This window comes from Arachis stenosperma, chromosome 2 (genome assembly GCF_014773155.1).
Source record: "Arachis stenosperma cultivar V10309 chromosome 2, arast.V10309.gnm1.PFL2, whole genome shotgun sequence".
NCBI classification, from domain to species: domain Eukaryota; kingdom Viridiplantae; phylum Streptophyta; class Magnoliopsida; order Fabales; family Fabaceae; genus Arachis; species Arachis stenosperma.
In genome coordinates, this window is record NC_080378.1 from 90,777,521 (window position 1) to 90,791,088 (window position 13,568).

At 40.4% G+C, this 13,568-nt stretch overlaps 1 non-coding gene across 1 annotated transcript; it reads left to right on the plus strand.

Annotated features, from left to right (window-relative positions):
* Nucleotides 1-12,656: 12,656 nt before the first annotated feature.
* On the plus strand, nt 12,657-12,764 carry LOC130964459 (small nucleolar RNA R71). The gene has a single exon (XR_009080553.1). It is a non-coding gene; the product is annotated as a small nucleolar RNA R71 (small nucleolar RNA).
* Nucleotides 12,765-13,568: the final 804 nt, after the last annotated feature.

Here is a 13,568-nt window from a genome sequence, read left to right on the forward strand (position 1 = left end):
CCATATACACAGGAGTCCCCGCACAATCATTCACATATAAAGTCCATGGCTTAACATTTTCATATCGGCACTATAACTATTTACTTTCCGTCACCCTCTCGTAACCTTTTAATCATTTCATAATCACACGTGTCGTGTTTTCTTTTCTCTTTCTTTCTTTTTCTTAACAAACCAAACTCATATCATGTAAGACCCAAAACTTTTGAAGAATCTTATTATGAGTTGATTTCAAATTTTATTTATTATTAGAAATTTTATTTTCAAAAATTATTTCATTGAAAATAATTAAATCAAGTTTTGATAATTAAAATGAAGATTTTATTTAATTTCATAATTATTGAGTTATTTTCTATATTTAAATTATAACGTTAGTAGTTATGAAATAATAAGAATTTTATATGATTTGGACTAAATAATTAATATTTTAAAATATTAATACTGCTGTTTTGAACAATAAAGAAATTAATTATATTATCTCAAATTATTGGATTTGAACATTTTATTAAAAATAATTTGTGAAATTGATGAACAAATAGTATTTTGTACATTATTATTGTTGGATTAAAATTTACTTCTAATTACTATATTATTCCAATTTTTATTTGAAATTACGAAACCTTAAACCTCCGCCACTCTCCTCAACGCCGCATCACCCTCATCACTCAATACACTCACACAGTTTTTCCCCATACCCACGAAGAAGAAAGAAATAAGTGAACCACCGCAGAGAAGGGGAGGAGGAGAGGAAGAAGATCGCGCCGGCGTGCTGGGCTGCACCGCCGCCATCGCGTCGTCATCTGACCGAAGGGGGAGAAGAGCGTCGCACGTGCCACGAGCTCGCCGTCACCCATGGAGCCACGAGCTGCGCCTAGTCACCGTCGAGGTCACCACGTCGTCGTCCTTGCCAACTCCGAAAGGGAATCACGATGGAGCTCCATTTCTACTTCTCTGGTCCGCCAAGAGTGAGCGACGCTGGGAGAGAGGGAGTCACGAGCCATAGCCACTGCCATTCGCGCTCCAGCCCGTCGCCACCACCGCATCGCCTGCGTAGTCGCCGGTCCATCCACAAGCCGCTGCGAAGGGGAGTTGCGCCGTGCAAACGGGTCGCCATCCGTGAAGCCCTCGCCGTCAGCTATGTCGTCGCCGCTGCGTTTTGCTCCATCAGCGCCTTCGTGAGGGTCCAAGTCGGCGGAGTTCCACGCCACTTCTGCTGTCCAGAACCCTGTTACCGTCGCTCGAAATACTGCCGGTAAAGGTTTTAAGTCTGGTTTCTGTTCTTTCAAAATTTCGGGAAGATTATTGACACTGCGTGGTTGTACAGCTGCTATTATCAGAGATTTGGGCCGCCGCCGCCAGTCGAAAATTATTGACAGAGCTGCTGCCAGGTCGATTTAGAGTTGTGGCTGCTTCACTTTGTTATTTCAATAAGTAATTTCTGTTTCGAAAGCCCTGCGTTAGTATTCCATTCTGTGTAATAAAGTAGTTGCGATGTTAATGGTTCTAGGAGTTAGAATCCGAGTTTACTAGTGGCTTTTGGAGCTGTTTCTGCTTTTGAGAGAGCAAGTAGAGCCGAGTTGTTGGTTACCGTCAATTCGGGTTGAGTCGAAAAGAACTCTGTGAGGCGTTTGGGCTGTGATTTTACGTATTGAGGTAGGGGCCTTTTCAGAAAACCACATTTTATGATTTGAAATTATTATTTATGGATATTGACATGAGAAAATATATCTTTGAGTGATTGTATAAGTCTTATGTAATTGTTGATTGTCTTGGATGAATATGAATGCTTGATTGGCTGGGTTGTTGTTCGGTTTTGTGAAACGGATAGTTCTTGAAATGCTTCTTTAAAGTTAATTTATAAAAGCTTGAAATCGAGTTTATTCTGTTAAGAATTGATTTGAATTTGATTTGGTGTTCTTGAAACATGAACACGATGCATCTTTGGAAACAACTTGATTTTGAATTGATTTGGTTTTGAACCCCTTGAAGAGGATTGTGAATTTAAGACTTTTTATTATCTTTACTTGGATCAATTATGAAAGCGATGAAGTTACGCTTTGAAAAGAATTATTGAAAAGAGGATTATGATTTCCCCTTATTTCCTAAGAAAAATAGTATGTTTTTGGGTGTAAGTCATTCGAAAGAGAATTATACTTTAAGGCTGTTTTAAAAGGTGAAAAGGGTTTATGTTTTTCTTTATTTAACTTAAAGATTGTCACTTGGAGGAGTTTTCGAGACTTTAAAAGAATTTGGGTTTCGATTGATAAATCTATTTTTTTTTGATGTTTTAGATAAGCTTCAAAGTATCCTTTGAATTCTGGTTTAGCAAAACAAAAATGATTTTTCAAGCAGTTTGAAACGCTTTAGATTTAATCATGGAATTGAAGCTAGTTTGTTTAAGTAAAGGAAATGATTTTGAAAGAAGTAATTGATTACAGGACTCGGTTTGGCTTAGATTCTATTTTTATTACTCAAATCAGGAAGTCAAGGTTTTAAAGATTTTAAGCGACCTTGAGGAAATGAGTTATGTTATTCTCCCCTAAAGACTTGAGACCCAGCCGAGGAACTTTTTTTACAAAATCCTATTTTTGGATGGATGAATTTGAATATTTCAGATAAGGCCTTTAATTTGCCATGGTTTTGGAAGTTTTGGAAAGAGGATGCTGAGAGTGGCTTTGTTTTGAAAAGAGAACCTACTTTGAGTAAAAGTGGCTTATGAGCCTAAAATGATTTGAGGAATGGGAATTTTAAAGCCAAGCCTGAAAAGAATTGATTTTTGGATTTCAAAGTGAAGTGAATTGAAAAAAAGTGATTTATGGCTTGAATGATGATCTTATGAATTTGATGATGTTAGATGGTGGAAGTGCTATTATATTATGAGCCGGAATGGCTGTGTATGATAATGAATTATGGCTGATTGCGGAATATGTTATGAGCTGGATGGCTGACTATGAATCATGAATTTAAGCTGGATGGCTAAGATGAATGTTGATGTATGGTTGAGAGTAAATGCATATATGCTGAGTTATTGATATTGTGATTGTTGCACTTCACCTATCTGAGATACGAGTTTCCCTGGGTGAAAGCAGTGACTAGCCATCACGTGCTCTGGTGGACGAAATTGTGATCACATCAATGTAGTACTCTTTGTTATTGTATGGAATCATTATTATGGCTCTTTGCTATGTGTGGACACAACTCCGTTCAACTTAACCAGCAAGTGTACTGGGTCATCCAAGTAATACCTTACGTGAGTAAGGGTCGATCCCACAGAGATTGTTGGTATGAAGCAAGCTATGGTCATCTTGTAAATCTTAGTTAGGCAAATTAAATGGTTTATGATAAGTTCGAAAATAAATAATAAACAGAAAATAAAATAGTAAATAGTTACTCATATAATTCCATGGTGGGAATTTCAGATAGGCATATGGAGATGGTGTGCTCCTCTCGAATCTCTACTTTCTTATTACATTCATCCATTCCTTCTTACTCCTTTCCATGGCAAGCTGTATGTAGGGCATCACCGTTGTCAATGGCTACATCCCATCCTCTCAGTGAAAATGGTCCTATGCTCTGTCACAGCACGGCTAATCATCTGTCGGTTCTCAATCAGGTTGGAATAGAATCCCTTGATTCTTTTGCGTCTGTCACTAACGCCCAGCCTTCAGGAGTTTGAAGCTCGTCACAGTCATTCAATCCCAGAATCCAACTCGGAATACCACAGACAAAGTTAGACTTTCCGGATTCCCGGAATCCTACTCGGAATACCATAGACAAGGTTAGACTTTCCGGATTCCCATGAATGCCGCCATCTATCTAGCTTATACCACGAAGATTCTGTTAGGGAATCTAAGAGATATGCGCCCGGCCTAAGGTAGAACGGAAGTGGTTGTCAGTCACGCGCGTTCATAGGTGAGAATGATGATGAGTGTCACGGATCATCACATTCATCAAGTTGAAGTGCAACGTATATCTTGGAATAAGAATAAGGAGAATTGAATAGAAAATAGTAGTAATTGCATTGAAACTTGAGGTACAGCAGAGCTCCACACCCTTAATCTATGGTGTGTAGAAATTCCACCGTTGAAAATACATAAGTGAAAGGTTCAGGCATGGCCGAATGGCCAGCCTCCCCCCTCCCCCAAAACGTGATCAATAGCCTCCTCAGATGAAGAGTAATGCAAAACTGAGACCAAAGATGTAACGTGGTCCAAAGATGACTAATACACTAGTAAAAAGTTCTATTTATACTAAACTAGCTACTAGGGTTTACAGGAGTAAGTAATTGATGCATAAATCCACTTCCGGGGCCCACTTGGTGTATGTTTGGGCTGAGCTTGATCTATCCACGAGCTGAGGCTTTTCTTGGAGTTGAACGCCAAGTTATAACGTGTTTTGGGCGTTCAACTCCGGGTCGTGACGTGTTTCTGGCGTTTAACTCCAGACAGCAACATGGAACTGGCGTTGAGCGCCAGTTTACGTCGTCAATTCCCGAATAAAGTATAGACTATTATATATTTCTGGAAAGCTCTGGATGTCTACTTTCCAAATCCGTTGAGAGCGCGCCATTTGGAGTTCTGTAGCTCTAGAAAATCCATTTCGAGTGCAGGGAGGTCAGATTCCAACAGCATCAGCAGTCCTTTGTCAGCCTCCTATAAGAGTTTTGCTCAAGTCCCTCAATTTCAGCCAGAAATTACCTGAAATCACAAAAAAACACACAAACTCATAGTAAAGTCCAGAAATGTGAATTTAACATAAAAAATAATGAAAACATCCCTAAAAGTAGCTTGAACTTACTAAAAATTACCTAAAAACAATGCCAAAAAGCGTATAAATTATCCGCTCATCACAACACCAAACTTAAATTGTTGCTTGTCCCCAAGCAACTGAAAATCAATTAAGATAAAAAGAAGAGAATATACTATGAATTCCAAAATATCAATGAATATTAATTATAATTAGATGAGCGGGACTTGTAGCTTTTTGCTTTTGAACAGTTTTGGCATCTCACTTTTTCCTTTGAAGTTCAGAATGATTGACTTCTCTAGGAACTTAGAATTTTGGATAGTGTTATTGACTTTCCTAGTTAAGCATGTTGATTCTTGAACACAGCTACTTATGAGTCTTGGCCGTGGCCCTAAGTACTTTGTTTTCCAGTATTACCACCGGATACATAAGTGCCACAGACACATAACTGGGTGAACCTTTTCAGATTGTGACTCAGCTTTGCTAGAGTCCCCAGTTAGTGGTGTCCAGAGCTCTTAAGCACACTCTTTTGCTTTGGATCACGACTTTAACCATTCAGTCTCAAGCTTTTCACTTGGACCTGCATGACACAAGCACATGGTTAGGGACAGCTTAGTTTAGCCGCTTAGGCCTGGATTTTATTTCCTTGGGCCCTCCTATTCATTGATGTTCAAAGCCTTGGATCCTTTTTACCCTTGCCTTTTGGTTTTAAGGGCTATTGGCTTTTTCTGCTTGCTTTTTCTTTATTTCTTTCTATTTTTTTCGCCACTTTTTTTTTTCTTTCACAAGCTTTTGCTTTTTCACTGCTTTTTCTTGCTTCAAGAATCAATTTTCAAGATTTTTCAGATTGTCAATAACATTTCTCTTTGTTCATCATTCTTTCAAGAGCCAACAGTTTTAACATTCATAAACAACAAGATCAAAAACATGCATTGTTCAAGCATTCATTCAGAAAACAAAAAGTATTGTCACCACGTCAATATAATTGAACTAAATTCCAGGATAAATTCGAAATTCATGTACTTCTTGTTCTTTTGATTTAAAAATATTTTTCATTTAAGAGAGGTGAAGGATTAATGGAATTATTCATAACTTTAAGACATAGTTACTAAACACTAATGATCATGAAGTAGAGACACAAAACATAAATGAACACAACATAAAAACCGAAAAGCAAAAAGAAATAAGAACAAGGAATGAATCCACCTTAGTGGCATCTTCTTCTTGAAGGACCAACAATGTCCTTAAGCTCTTCTATGTCCCTTCCTTGCCTTTGTTTCTCCTCTCTCATTGCTCTTTGATCTTCTCTTATTTCATGGAGAATGATGGAGTGTTCATGATGTTCCACCCTTAATTGTTCCACATTGTGGCTCAAATCTTCTAAGGAAGTGTTGAGTTGTTCCCAATAGTTGTTGGGAGGAAAGTGCATCCCTTGAGGCATCTCAGGGATTTCTTGATGATGAGCTTCCTCATGCATCTCTTGAGATCCGTGGAGGGTCTCTCTTGCTTGCTCTATCCTCTTCTTGGTGATGGGCTTATCCTCTTCAATGGGGATGTCTCCTTCTATGATAACTCCAGCTGAGTAACATAGATGGCAAATAAGGTGAGGAAAAGCTAGCCTTGCCATGGTGGAGGGCTTTTCAGCTATTTTGTAGATTTCATTGGAGATGACTTCATAAACTTCTACTTCCTCTCCAATCATGATGTGGTGCGCGAAATTGTGAACAATACTTTTTCACAACTCAAATAATCCCCGGTAATGGCTCCAAGAACTTGGTGGCTCAATACCATGGCATTACACAACTTCGCACAACTAACCAGCAAGTGCACTGGGTCGTCCAAGTAATAAACCTTACGTGAGTAAGGGTCGATCCCACGGAGATTGTTAGTATTGAAGCAAGCTATGGTCATCTTGTAAATCTTAGTCAGGCAAACTCAGATGTATACGGTGATGAACGAAAATAACATAGAAGATAAGGATAGTGATACTTATGTATATCATTGGTGTAAGAGCTTCAGACAAGTATATGAAGATGCCTTCCCTTCCGTCCCTCTGCTTTCCTACTGTCTTCATCCAATCCTTCTTACTCCTTTCCATGGCAAGCTCGTGTAGGGTCTCACTGTTGTCAGCAGCTACCTCCCATCCGCGCAGTGAAAGCTAATGCACACACTCTGTCACAGTGCTTCCAATCACCGGTTTGGTTCCCTCCCCTACCGGAATAGAATAACTCTTTTGCGTCTGTCACTAACGCCCAGTAGGTTACAGGTTTGAAGCACGTCACAGTCATTCAATCATTGAATCCTACTCAGAATACCACAGACAAGGTTAGACCTTCCGGATTCTCTTGAATGCTGCCATCAGGTCCTGCCTATACCACGAAGATTCCGAAGAATCCAAGAGATATTCACTAAGCCTCATATGCTCGTAGAACAAGAATGGTTGTCAGTCACCTTGTTCATGGGTGAGAATGGTGATGGGCGTCAATCATCACCTTCATCATGTTGAAGAACAAGTGATATCTTGGATAAAGAACAAGCGGAATTGAATGGAAGAACAATAGTAATTGCATTAATACTCGAGGTACAGCAGAGCTCCACACCTTAATCTATGGTGTGTAGAAACTCCACCGTTGAAAATACATAAGCATAAGGTCTAGGCATGGCCAAATGGCCAGCCTCCCAATGATCTAAGATAGCATAAAACTCAAAGATAGCTACCAAGATGTTCTAGATGTTAAAATACAATAGTGAAAGGTCCTACTTATAGAAAACTAGTACATAGATGAGTAAATGACATAAAAATCCACTTCCGGGCCCACTTGGTGTGTGCTTGGGCTGAGCAATGAAGCAAATTTCGTGTAGAGACTCTTCTTGGAGTTAAACGCCAGCTTTGGTGCCAGTTTGGGCGTTTAACTCCCATTTGGGTGCCAGTTCCAGCGTTTAACGCTGGGATTTCTTGAGGTGACTTTGAATGCCGGTTTGGGCCATCAAATCTTGGGCAAAGTATAGACTATCATATATTGCTGGAAAGCCCAGGATGTCTACTTTCCAACGCCGTTGAGAGCGCGCCAATTGGGCTTCTGTAGCTCCAGAAAATCCACTTCGAGTGCAGGGAGGTCAGAATCCAACAGCATCTGCAGTCCTTTTGAGTCTCTGGATCAGATTTTTGCTCAGGTCCCTCAATTTCAGCCAGAAAATACCTGAAATCACAGAAAAACACACAAACTCATAGTAAAGTCCAGAAAAGTGAATTTTAACTAAAAACTAATAAAAATATACTAAAAACTAACTAGATCATATCAAAAACATACTAAAAACAATGCCAAAAAGTATACAAATTATCCGCTCATCACAACACCAAACTTAAATTGTTGCTTGTCCCCAAGCAACTGAAAATCAAATAAGATAAAAGGAAGAGAATATGCAATGAATTCCAAAAACATCTGTGAAGATCAGTATTAATTAGATGAGCGGGGCTTTTAACTTTTTGCCTCTGAACAGTTTTGGCATCTCAATCTATCCTTTGAAATTCAGAATGGTTGGCTTCTTTAGGAACTTAGAATCCAGATAGTGTTAATGATTCTCCTAGTAAAGTATGATGATTCTTGAACATAGCTATTTATTGAGTCTTGGCTGTGGCCCAAAGCACTCTGTCTTTCCAGTATTACCACCGGATACATACATGCCACAGACACATAATTGGGTGAACCTTTTCAGATTGTGACTTAGCTTTGCTAAAGTCCCCAATTAGAGGTGTCCAGGGTTCTTAAGCACACTCTTATTTGCCTTGGATCACAACTCTTATTATTATTATTATTATTTTTTTTTTCGTTTTCTCTTTTTTTTTTCGGTTTTTTTTTTTTTTGAATAGCAATGCTTTTTCTTGCTTCAAGAATCATTTTATTGATTTTTCAGATCCTCAATAACATGTCTCCTTTTTCATCATTCTTTCAAGAGCCAACATTCATGAACCACAAATTCAAGATACATATGCACTGTTTAAGCATACATTCAGAGAACAAAAATATTGCCACCACATCAAAATAATTAAACTATTATAAAATTCAAAATTCATGCAATTCTTCCTTTTTCAATTAAGCACATTTTTATTCAAGAAAGGTGATGGATTCATAGGACATTCATAACTTTAAGGCATAGACACTAAGATACTAATGATCATAAGACACAAGCATGGATAACATAAAGCACTAAAATTCGAAAAACAAAGGAATAAAGAACAAGGAAATCAAGGAATGGGTCCACCTCAGTGATGGCGGCTCTTCCTTGCTTTTGAAGGTCCTATGGAGTGCTTGAGCTCCTCAATGTCTCTTCCTTGCCTTTGTTGCTCCTCTCTCATGATTCTTTGTTCTTCTCTAATTTCATAGAGGAGAATGGAGTGTTCTTGGTGCTCCACCCTTAGTTGTCCCATATTGGAACTCAACTCTCCTAGGGAGGTGTTTAGTTGCCCCCAATAGTCTTGTGGAGGAAAATTCATCCCTTGAGGAATCTCAGGGATCTCATGATGAGTGGGATCTCTTGTGTACTCCATCCTTTTCTTAGTGATGGGCTTGTCCTCATCAATGGTGATGTCTCCCTCTATGTCTACTCCCACTGAATAACAGAGGTGACAAATGAGGTGAGGAAAGGCTAACCTTGCCAAGGTAGAGGTCTTGTCCGCCACCCTATAGAGTTCTTGGGCTATAACCTCATGAACCTCTATTTCTTCTCCAATCATGATGCTATGAATCATGATGGCCCGGTCTATGGTAACTTCGGACCGGTTGCTAGTGGGAATGATTGAGCGTTGTATGAACTCTAACCATCCTCTAGCCACGGGTTTGAGGTCATGCCTTCTCAATTGGACCGGCTTTCCTCTTGAATCTTGCTTCCATTGTGCGCCCTCTTCACATATGACTGTGAGGACTTGGTCCAACCTTTGATCAAAGTTGACCCTTCTAGTGTAAGGATGCTCATCTCCTTGCATCATAGGCAAGTTGAACGCCACCCTCACACTTTCCGGACTAAAATCCAAGTATTTCCCCCGAACCATAGTAAGATAATTCTTTGGATCCGGGTTCACACTTTGGTCATGGTTCTTGGTGATCCATGCATTGGCATAGAACTCTTGAACCATCAAGATTCCGACTTGTTGAATGGGGTTGGTAAGTACTTCCCAACCTCTTCTTCGGATCTCATGGCGGATCTCCGGATATTCACCCTTTTTGAGTGAAAAGGGGACTTCGGGGATCACCTTCTTCAAGGCCACAACTTCATAGAAGTGGTCTTGATGCACCCTTGAGAGGAATCTATCCATCTCCCATGACTCGGAGGTGGAAGCCTTTGCCTTCCCTTTCCTCTTTCTAGAGGTTTCTCCGGCCTTGGATGCCATAAATGGTTATGGAAAAACGAAAAAGCAACGCTTTCACCACACCAAACTTAAAATGTTTGCTCGTCCTCGAGCAAAAGAAGAAAGAAGAGAGTAGAAAAAGAAGAAATGAGGAGGAGGGAGATGGTGGTGTATTCGGCCAAAGAGGGGGAGAAGTGGTGTTTAGGTAGTGGGAAAATGAAGGGGTAAAGAGGGGTTTATATAGGAAAGAGGGGGATGAGGGTTCGGCCATTTGAGGGTGGGTTTGGGAGGGAAAGTGGTTTGAATTTGAAGGGTGAGGTTGGTGGGGTTTTATGAAGGATGGATGTGAGTGGTGAAGAGAAAGATGGGATTTGATAGGTGAGGGGTTTTTGGGGAAGAGGTGTTGAGGTGATTGGTGAATGGGGGAAGAAGAGAGAGAGTGATGGTAGGGTCCTGTGGAGTCCACAGATCCTGTAGTGTCAAGGAAAAGGCATCCTTGCACCAAATGGCATCAAAATCCACGTTTTGAGCCTTTTCTGGCGTTAAACGCCGGGCTGGTGCCCATTCCTGGCGTTTAACGCCAGGTTTTTGCCCTTTACTGGCGTTTAACGCCAGTCTGGTGCCCCTTTCTGGCGTTAAACGCCCAGAATGGTGCCAGACTGGGCGTTAAACGCCCAACAGCTAGGCTGACTGGCGTTTAAACGCCAGCAGCATCTTCCTCCAGGGTGTGCTGTTTCTCTTCCTGTTTTTCATTCTGTTTTTGCTTTTTTCATTGTTTTTGTGACTTCTTATGATCATCAACCTATAAAAAAGATAAAATAACAAAAGAAAATAATTAATTATAAAACATTGGGTTGCCTCCCAACAAGCGCTTCTTTACTGTCATTAGCTTGACAGAGGACTCTCATGGAGCCTCAGAGATGCTCAGAACCGTGTTGGGACTTCCCAACACCAAACTTAGAGTTTGATTGTGGCCTCCCAACACCAAACTTAGAGTCTGACTGTGGGGGCTCTGTTTGGCTCTGCTTTGAGAGAAGCTCTTCATGCTTCTTCTCCATGATGACAGAGGGATATCCTTGGGCCTTAAACACCAAGGATTCTTCATTCACTTGAATGATCAACTCTCCTCTATCAACATCAATCACAGCCTTTGCTGTGGCTAGGAAGGGTCTGCCAAGGATGATGGATTCATCCATGCACCTCCCAATCTCTAGGACTATGAAATCAGTAGGAATGTAATGGTCTTCAACCTTAACCAGAACATCCTCTACAAGTCCATAGGCTTGTTTTCTTGAGTTGTCTGCCATCTCTAGTGAGATTTTTGCAGCTTGCACCTCAAAGATCCCTAATTTCTCCATTACAGAGAGGGGCATGAGGTTTACACTTGACCCCAAGTCACACAAGGCCTTCTTGAAGGTCATGGTGCCTATGGTACAAGGTATAGAAAACTTCCCAGGATCTTGCCTCTTTTGAGGCAATTGCTGCCTAGACAAGTTATCCAGTTCTTTGGTGAGCAAAGGGGGTTCATCCTCCCAAGTCTCATTTCCAAATAACTTGTCATTCAGCCTCATGATTGCTCCAAGGTATTTAGCAACTTGCTCTTCAGTGACATACTCATCCTCTTCAGAGGAAGAATACTCATCAGAGCTCATGAAAGGCAGTAGTAAGTCCAAGGGAATCTCTATGGTCTCAGTTTGAGCCTCAGATTCCCAAGGTTCCTCATTAGGGAACTCATTGGAGGCCAGTGGACGTCCAGTGAGGCCTTCCTCAGTGGCGTTCACTGCCTCTTCTTCCTCCCAGAATTCGGCCATATTTATGGCTTTGCACTCTCCTTTTGGATTTTCTTCAGTGTTACTTGGGAGAGTGCTTGGGGGAAGTTCAGTAATTTTCTTGCTCAGCTGACCCACTTGTCCTTCCAAATTCCTAATGGAGGATCTAGTTTCAGTCATGAAACTTTGAGTGGTTTTGATTAGATCAGAGACCATGGTTGCTAAGTCAGAGGTATTCTGCTTAGAGCTCTCTGTCTGTTGCTGAGAAGATGATGGAAAAGGTTTACCATTGTTAAACCTGTTTCTTCCACCATTATTATTGAAACCTTGTTGAGGTCTCTCTTGATTCTTCCATGAGAGATTTGGGTGATTTCTCCATGAAGAATTATAGGTGTTTCCATAGGGTTCTCCTAGGTAATTCACCTCTTCCATGGAAGGGTTCTCAGGATCATAAGCTTCTTCCTCAGATGAAGCATCCTTAGTACTGTTTGGTGCATTTTGCATTCCAGACAGACTTTGAGAAATCAAATTGACTTGTTGAGTCAATATCTTGTTCTGAGCCAATATGGCATTCAGAGTGTCAATCTCAAGAACTCCTTTCTTCTGACTAGTCCCATTGTTCACAGGATTCCTTTCAGAAGTGTACATGAATTGGTTATTTGCAACCATTTCAATCAATCTTGAGCTTCTGCAGGCGTCTTCTTCAGATGAAGAGATCCTCCAGCCGAGCTATCCAAAGACATCTTGGATAGTTCAGAGAGACCATCATAGAAAATACCTATGATGCTCCATTCAGAAAGCATGTCTGAGGGACATCTTCTGATTAATTGTTTGTATCTTTCCCAAGCTTCATAGAGGGATTCTCCATCCTTCTGTCTGAAGGTTTGGACTTCCACTCTAAGCTTACTCCATCTTTGTGGTGGAAAGAACTTTGCCAAGAAGGCATTGACTAGCTTTTCCCAAGAGTCCAGGCTTTCTTTAGGTTGAGAATCCAACCATATTCTAGCTCTGTCTCTTACAGCAAAAGGGAATAGCATCAGTCTGTAGACCTCAGGGTTAACCCCATTAGTCTTGACTGTGTCACAGATTTGCAAGAACTCAGCTAAAAACTGATGAGGATCTTCCATTGGAAGTCCATGAAACTTGCAATTCTGTTGCATTAGAGAAACTAATTGAGGCTTAAGCTCAAAGTTGTTTGCTCCAATGGCAGGGATAGAGATGCTTCTCCCATAGAAATCAGGAGTAGGTGCAGTAAAGTCACCAAGCACCTTCCTTGCATTGTTTGCATTGTTGTTGTTTTCGGCGGCCATTTGTTCTTCTTCCTTGAAGAATTCGGTCAGGTGCTCTAAAGAGAGTTGTGTTTTGGCTTCTCTTAGCTTTCGCTTCAAGGTTCTCTCAGGTTCAGGATCAGCCTCAACAAGAATGCCTTTGTCTCTGCTCCTGCTCATATGAAAGAGAAGAGAAACAGAAAGTGTGGAATCCTCTATGTCACAGTATAGAGATTCCTTGAGATGTCAGAGGAAAAGAGAAATAGAAAGAAGAAGGAGAAGATGAATTCGAACTTTAATTAGATAAGGTTCGAATTGTGCATTTAGAAAGAGTGGTACTCCATAAATAGAAGGATGTGGGAAGGAGGGAAGAGAATTTTCGAAAATTCAATTAAGAGATTTTAAAAACATTTTGAAAATTTGATTGATAATTTTCGAAAA